The following is an 8,935-nucleotide window of genomic DNA, read 5'->3' on the forward strand; positions in this document are numbered from 1 at the left end:
CTAAAACACTTCACTTCCTCCAGTTTTTCTCCATTCAAACTCACCTCCCAATTGACTTGACCCTCAACCCTACTGTACCTAATAACCTTGCTCTTATTCACATTTACTCTTAACTTTCTTCTTCCACACACTTTTCCAAACTCAGTCACCAGCTTCTGCAGTTTCTCACATGAATCAGCCACCAGCGCTGTATCATCAACGAACAACAACTGACTCACTTCCCAAGCTCTCTTATCCCCAACAGACTTCATACTTGCCCCTCTTTCCAAAACTCTTGCATTTACCTCCCTAACAACCCCATCCATAAACAAATTAAACAACCATGGAGACATCACACACCCCTGCCGCAAACCTACATTCACTGAGAACCAATCACTTTCCTCTCTTCCTACACGTACACATGCCTTACATCCTCGATAAAAACTTTTCACTGCTTCTAACAACTTTCCTCCCACACCATATATTCTTAATACCTTCCACAGAGCATCTCTATCAACTCTATCATATGCCTTCTCCAGATCCATAAATGTTACATACAAATCCATTTGCTTTTCTAAGTATTTCTCACATACATTCTTCAAAGCAAACACCTGTTCCACACATCCTCTACCACTTCTGAAACCACACTGCTCTTCCCCAATCTGATGCTCTGTACATGCCTTCACCCTCTCAATCAATACCTTCCCAAATAATTTACCAGGAATACTCAACAAACTTATACCTTGCCCTTATATATATATATATATATATATATATATATATATATATATATATATATATATATATATATATATATATATATATATATATATATATATATATCCCTGGGGATGGGGGAGTGGGAATACTTCCCACGTATTCCCTGCGTGTCGTAGAAGGCGACTAAAAGGGAAGGGAGCGGGTGGCTGGAAATCCTCCCCTCTTATTTTTTTTTTTTTTTTTTTTAATTTTCCAAAAGAAGGAACAGAGTAGGGGGCCAGGTGAGGATATTCCCTCTAAGGCCCAGTCCTCTGTTCTTAACGCTACCTCGCTAATGCGGGAAATGGCGAATAGTATGAAAGAAAGAAAAGATATATATATATATATATATTCCTATGAGTCCACGGGAAAAATGAAACACGAAAAGTTCCCAAGAGCACTTTTGTGTACTAATCACCTGTCCAATAAACAACTAGATAAAGATTCTTCTTATGCATTAGGCTATGGTTTAAGTTTTGTGTGCTCTAACAGAGAAGCCAGCTGAGTTGATGACACAAAGTCTTTTTGTAATTTAGAAAAATACAGTAATTTAAGTAATGATGATATTAATATCTGTAAGGGTTTAGTGTATGGCAGTTTGTCAAAGCCAGTGGAAGCTAATTGCCCGAAAAGATTTATAAGAGCTATTAACACCTTAAAAAAAGACAAGGATACACATATTACTAAAGGAGATAAGACTAAGACTGTTGTGATTTTAGACAAAAGTAACTATTTATCTAAAATAAATGATCTTCTAAATAATAACATAACATATTCTAAACTTAGTAAAAATCCCTTAGAAGCAGTTAATCCTCACTTAAATAAAGAAATGAAGTTGTTGAAAGATAACATTTCTTTTATCAAAAGTTTGTCATCTTTGTCCCCTTCATAGCCATATATGTATGGACTTATCAGACCACGTAAACAGAATTTTCCAGCAAGACCTATAGTGAGTTCAGTAGGCTCCATCACATATAGATTGACAAAATGGTTAGTTTCTTTATTAAGCCCGTTAGTGGGTAAGGTATCAAATTCTAATATCATGAACAATATAGATTTAGTCAACAAGCTAAGCAATATCAATGTTAATTTTGATTTCAAACTAGTGAGCTTTGATGTTTCCTCACTTTTCACTAAAGTTCCAGTTGATGACCTTTTAGAATATTTATCTGATGTGTTGGATGATATTCATTTACCTGTTTCAAAGTTTAATTTCATTGAACTGATAAAATTGTGTATAAAAGACTGTGTATTTCAATTTAATGGAGATTATTATGCTTAAAAATTTGGTATGGCAATGGGTAACCCAATTTCACCTGTACTAAGTAATCTTTATATGGAATTTTTTGAAACAAAATTACTAAAGGATATCTTACCTTCTAATGCAATTTGGTTTAGGTATGTAGATGATGTTCTTTGTGTTTGGCCAACAAATGAAAATTTACAAATATTTCTGCCCTTACTGAACAATTTAGTACCTTCCATCAAATTTACTGTAGAAAATGAGAATAATGGTATGTTAACATTTTTAGATTGCATGATCCATAGACAAGGAAACAAGTTTAAGTTTAGCATATACAGAAAACCCACCAATATATGCTCATATATCCATTATTACTCATCTCAACATGACAGAGTTAAATTATCATCATTTCAATCTATGTTCCGTAGGGCATTACGTATTTGTAGTCCAGAGTCTATTGATGATGAGTTTGAGAAGATATGTTCTATTGGATCTAAGTTAAAGTACCCTAGATCTTTCATTGATAAATCCCTTAAGTTAGCAAAGAAATCATTTTATAGAGTTGAGCCCAAACCTCCCATTGACACCAAGAATCTTTTATTTCTCCCTTTTAATAATAATTTCACTTTGCTTCCCATGTTGCTTAAATCCTTTAATGTAAATGTTGCCTTTAGCAACAATAATACTATAAAGAATATCTTGATCAGGAATTCACCAGAAAATTCTCTTCGTTGCATCTATAAAGTGCCTTGTGGAAACTGTGATAAATTTTATGTTGGTCAGACTGGTAAGGATCTTTCTGTTAGACTTAAGCAACATGAATATAGTATAAGAACGGGACAAGAATCAAATGCCTTGTTTAATCATGTTAAAAACTATGATCATTGTATTGACTGGAGTAACGCCATCTCAGTTATTAACTCTAACTCTATTACCAAGAGAAATATCATTGAATCTTCTATTATTACATACACAAAGAATTATCATCTTAATATTAGTGATGGCCTATACAAATTAGATAACTTTATTGTTGATAAGATTTGTAAAATGATAAGTTTATGAACGCTCGTTGTATGTTTTGGACAATCACATGTTTACCAAACTGCGTCCTAGCTTCGTCTCTTCGATGTATATCAACTGTCTGTTTTATTTCTCTCTTGTGTCTCCCCTGATGATATGACTATTACACGAAAGTGCACTTGGGAACTTTTCGTGTTTCATTTTCCCCGTGGACTCATAGGAATATCTTGATCACGCGCAAAATTGTGATCCTTTCCAACATATATATATATATATATATATATATATATATATATATATATATATATATATATATATATATATATATATATATATATATATATCTTTATACATATATTATTTATTATTTGCTTTGTCGCTGTCTCCCGCGTTAGCGATTTAGCGCAAGGAAACAGACGAAAGAAATGCCCTAAACCACCCCCATACACATGTATATACATACACGTCCACACACGCAAATATACATACCTATACATCTCAATTTACACATATACAAACACACACAGACATATACATATATACACATGTACATAATCCATACTGTCTGCCTTTATTTATTCCCATCGCCACCTCGCCACACATGGAAGAACAACCCCCTCCCCCCTCATGTGTGCGAGGTAGCGCTAGGAAAAGACAACAAAGGCCCCATTCGTTCACACTCAGTCTCTAGCTGTCATGTAATAATGCACCGAAACCACAGCCTGGGGATAGGGGAGAAAGAATAATTCCCACGCATTCCTCACGTGTCGTAGAAGGCGACTAAAGGGGACGGGAGCGGGGGGCCATAAACCCTCCCCTCCTTGTATTTTGACCTTCTAAAAGGGGAAGCAGAATATATATATATGTATATATATATATATATATATATATATATATATATATATATATATATATATATATATATATATATATATATATATATATATATATATACATATATATATATATATATATATATATATATATATATATATATATATATATATATATATATATATATATATATATATTTTTTTTTTTTTTTTTGCTTTGTCGCTGTCTCCCGCGTTTGCGAGGTAGCGCAAGGAAACAGACGAAAGAAATGGCCCAACCCACCCCCATACACATGCCTTGATTCAATCCACTGACAGCACGTCAACCCCGGTATACCACATCGCTCCAATTCACTCTATTCTTTGCCCTCCTTTCACCCTCCTGCATGTTCAGGCCGCGATTACACAAAATCTTTTTCACTCCATCTTTCCACCTCCAATTTGGTCTCCCTCTTCTCCTCGTTCCCTCCACCTCCGACACATATATCCTCTTGGTCAATCTTTCCTCACTCATTCTCTCCATGTGACCAAACCATTTCAAAACACCCTCTTCTGCTCTCTCAACCACGCTCTTTTTATTTCCACACATCTCTCTTACCCTTACGTTACTTACTCGATCAAACCACCTCACACCACACATTGTCCTCAAACATCTCATTTCCAGCACATCCATCCTCCTGCGCACAACTCTATCCATAGTCCACGCCTCGCAACCATACAACATTGTTGGAACCAATATTCCTTCAAACATACCCATTTTTGCTTTCCGAGGGTTGAGGGTCAATTCAATTGGGAGGTGAGTTTGAAGGGAGAAAAACTGGAGGAAGTGAAGTGTTTTAGATATCTGGGAGTGGATCTGGCAGCGGATGGAACCATGGAAGCGGAAGTGGATCATAGGGTGGGGGAGGGGGCGAAAATTCTGGGAGCCTTGAAGAATGTGTGGAAGTCGAGATATATATATATATATATATATATATATATATATATATATATATATATATATATATATATATATATATTTTTTTTTTTCTTTTTTTTTTTGCCGCTGTCTTCCGCGTTTGCGAGGTAGCGCGAGGAAACAGACGAAAGAAATGGCCCAAACCACCCCCATACACATGCCTTGATTCAATCCACTGACAGCACGTCAACCCCGGTATACCACATCGCTCCAATTCACTCTATTCTTTGCCCTCCTTTCACCCTCCTGCATGTTCAGGCCGCGATCACACAAAATCTTTTTCACTCCATCTTTCCACCTCCAATTTGGTCTCCCTCTTCTCCTCGTTCCCTCCACCTCCGACACATATATCTTCTTGGTCAATCTTTCCTCACTCATTCTCTCCATGTGACCAAACCATTTCAAAACACCCTCTTCTGCTCTCTCAACCACGCTCTTTTTATTTCCACACATCTCTCTTACCCTTACGTTACTTACTCGATCAAACCACCTCGCACCACACATTGTCCTCAAACATCTCATTTCCAGCACATCCATCCTCCTGCGCACAACTCTATCCATAGTCCACGCCTCGCAACCATACAACATTGTTGGAACCACTATTCCTTCAAACATACCCATTTTTGCTTTCCGAGATAATGTTCTCGACTTCCACACATTCTTCAAGGCTACCAGAATTTTCGCCCCCTCCCCCACCCTATGATCCACTTCCGCTTCCATGTTTCCATCCGCTGCCAGATCCACTCCCAGATATCTAAAACACTTCACTTCATCCAGTTTTTCTCCATTCAAACTCTCCTCCCAATTGAATTGACCCTCAACCCTACTGTACCTAATAACCTTTCTCTTATTCACATTTACTCTTAACTTTCTTCTTTCACACACTTTACCAAACTCAGTCACCAGCTTCTGCAGTTTCTCACATGAATCAGCCACCAGCGCTGTATCATCAGCGAACAACAACTGACTCACTTCCCAAGCTGTCTCATCCCCAACAGACTTCATACTTGCCCCTCTTTCCAAAACTCTTGCATTCACCTCCCTAACAACCCCATCCATAAACAAATTAAACAACCATGGAGACATCACACACCCCTGCCGCAAACCTACATTCACTGAGAACCAATCACTTTCCTCTCTTCCTACACGTACACATGCCTTACATCCTCGATAAAAACTTTTCACTGCTTCTAACAACTTGCCTCCCACACCATATATTCTTAATACCTTCCACAGAGCATCTCCATCAACTCTATTATATGCCTTCTCCAGATCCATAAATGCTACATACAAATCCATTTGCCTTTCTAAGTATTACTCACATACATTCTTCAAAGCAAACACCTGATCCACACATCCTCTACCACTTCTGAAACCACACTGCTCTTCCCCAATCTGATGCTCTGTACATGCCTTCACCCTCTCAATCAATACCCTCCCATATAATTTGCCAGGAATACTCAACAAACTTATACCTCTGTAATTTGAGCACTCACTCTTATCCCCTTTGCCTTTGTACAATGGCACTATGCACGCATTCCGCCAATCCTCAGGCAACTCACCATGAGTCATACATACATTAAATAACCTTACCAACCAGTCAACAATACAGTCACCCCCTTTTTTAATAAATTCCACTGCAATACCATCCAAACCTGCTGTCTTGCCGGCTTTCATTTTCCGCAAAGCTTTTACTACCTCTTCTCTGTTCACCAACTCATTTTCCCTAACCCTCGCACTTTGCACACCACCTCGACCAAAACACCCTATATGTGCCACTCTATCATCAAACACATTCAACAAACCTTCAAAATACTCACTCCATCTCCTTCTCACATCACCACTACTTGTTATCACCTCCCCATTAGCGCCCTTCACTGAAGTTCCCATTTGCTCCCTTGTCTTACGCACTTTATTTACCTCCTTCCAGAACATCTTTTTATTCTCCCTAAAATTTAATGATACTCTCTCACCCCAACTCTCATTTGCCCTTTTTTTCACCTCTTGCACCTTTCTCTTGACCTCCTGTCTCTTTCTTTTATACGTCTCCCACTCAATTTCATTTTTTCCCTGCAAAAATCGTCCAAATGCCTCTCTCTTCTCTTTCACTAATACTCTTACTTCTTCATCCCACCACTCACTACCCTTTCTAATCAACCCACCTCCCACTCTTCTCATGCCACAAGCATCTTTTGCGCAATCCATCACTGATTCCCTAAATACATCCCATTCCTCCCCCACTCCCCTTACTTCCATTGTTCTCATCTTTTTCCATTCTGTACTCAGTCTCTCCTGGTACTTCCTCACACAAGTCTCCTTCCCAAGCTCACTTACTCTCACCACACTCTTCACCCCAACATTCACTCTTCTTTTCTGAAAACCCATACAAATCTTCACCTTAGTCTCCACAAGATAATGATCAGACATCCCTCCAGTTGCACCTCTCAGCACATTAACATCCAAAAGTCTCTCTTTCGCGCGCCTGTCAATTAACACGTAATCCAATAACGCTCTCTGGCCATCTCTCCTACTTACATAAGTATACTTATGTATATCTCGCTTTTTAAACCAGGTATTCCCAATCATCAGTCCTTTTTCAGCACATAAATCTACAAGCTCTTCACCATTTCCATTTACAACACTGAACACCCCATGTATACCAATCATTCCCTCAACTGCCACATTACTCACCTTTGCATTCAAATCACCCAACACTATAACCCGGTCTCGTGCATCAAAACCACTAACACACTCATTCAGCTGCTCCCAAAACACTTGCCTCTCATGATCTTTCTTCTCATGCCCAGGTGCATATGCACCAATAATCACCCATCTCTCTCCATCAACTTTCAGTTTTACCCATATTAATCGAGAATTTACTTTCTTACATTCTATCACATACTTCCACAACTCCTGTTTTAGGAGTACTGCTACTCCTTCCCTTGCTCTTGTCCTCTCACTAACCCCTGACTTTACTCCCAAGACATTCCCAAACCACTCTTCCCCTTTACCCTTGAGCTTCGTTTCACTCAGAGCCAAAACATCCAGGTTCCTTTCATCAAACATACTACCTATCTCTCCTTTTTTCACATCTTGGTTACATCCACACACATTTAGGCACCCCAATCTGAGCCTTCGAGGAGGATGAGCAGTCCCCGCGTGACTCCTTCTTCTGTTTCCCATTTTAGAAAGTTAAAAAAAATACAAGGATGGGAGGATTTCTGGCTCCCCGCTCCCGTCCCCTCTAGTCGCTTTCTACGACACGCGAGGAATGCGTGGGAAGTATTTTTTCACCCCTATCCCCAGGGATAATATACATATATATATATACACACACACACATACACACACACACGCACATATACACACACACACACACATACATATATATACATGTGAAAAATGTAAGAAACAATTTAGAAAACTGAAACTTATAGCTTGAAATGGAATGAAAAAATGAATGTCACATAATGGTTCAACCTCTGGCTATGGAAAGGAAATGTTTAATTTATTTACACAAACGTCAATAGTAGTTCTCATCAATTTAACCAGTGTATCAACCACTGTATCAACCCTGTATCAGTTTAACCACTGTATATATATATATATATATATATATATATATATATATATATATATATATATATATATATATATATATATATATATATATATATATATATATATATATATTTCTTTTCTTTCAAACTATTCGCCATTTCCCGCGTTAGCGAGGTAGCGTTAAGAACAGAGAACTGGCCTTTAAGGGAATATCCTCACCTAGCCCCCTTCTCTATTCCTTCTTTTGGAAAATTAAAAAAAAAAAAAAAAGTAATGAGAGGGGAGGATTTCCAGCCCTCCGCTCCCTCCCCTTTTAGTCGCCTTCTACGACACGCAGGGAATACGTGGGAAGTATTCTTTCTCCCCTATCCCCAGGGGATATATATATATATATATATATGTATATATATATATATATATATATATATATATATATATATATATATATATATATATATATATATATATATATATATATATGTATATATATATATATATATATATATATATATATATATATATATATGTATATATATATATATATATATATATATATATATATATATATATATATATATATAT

Source organism: Panulirus ornatus, chromosome 3, assembly GCF_036320965.1.
Source record: "Panulirus ornatus isolate Po-2019 chromosome 3, ASM3632096v1, whole genome shotgun sequence".
NCBI classification, from domain to species: domain Eukaryota; kingdom Metazoa; phylum Arthropoda; class Malacostraca; order Decapoda; family Palinuridae; genus Panulirus; species Panulirus ornatus.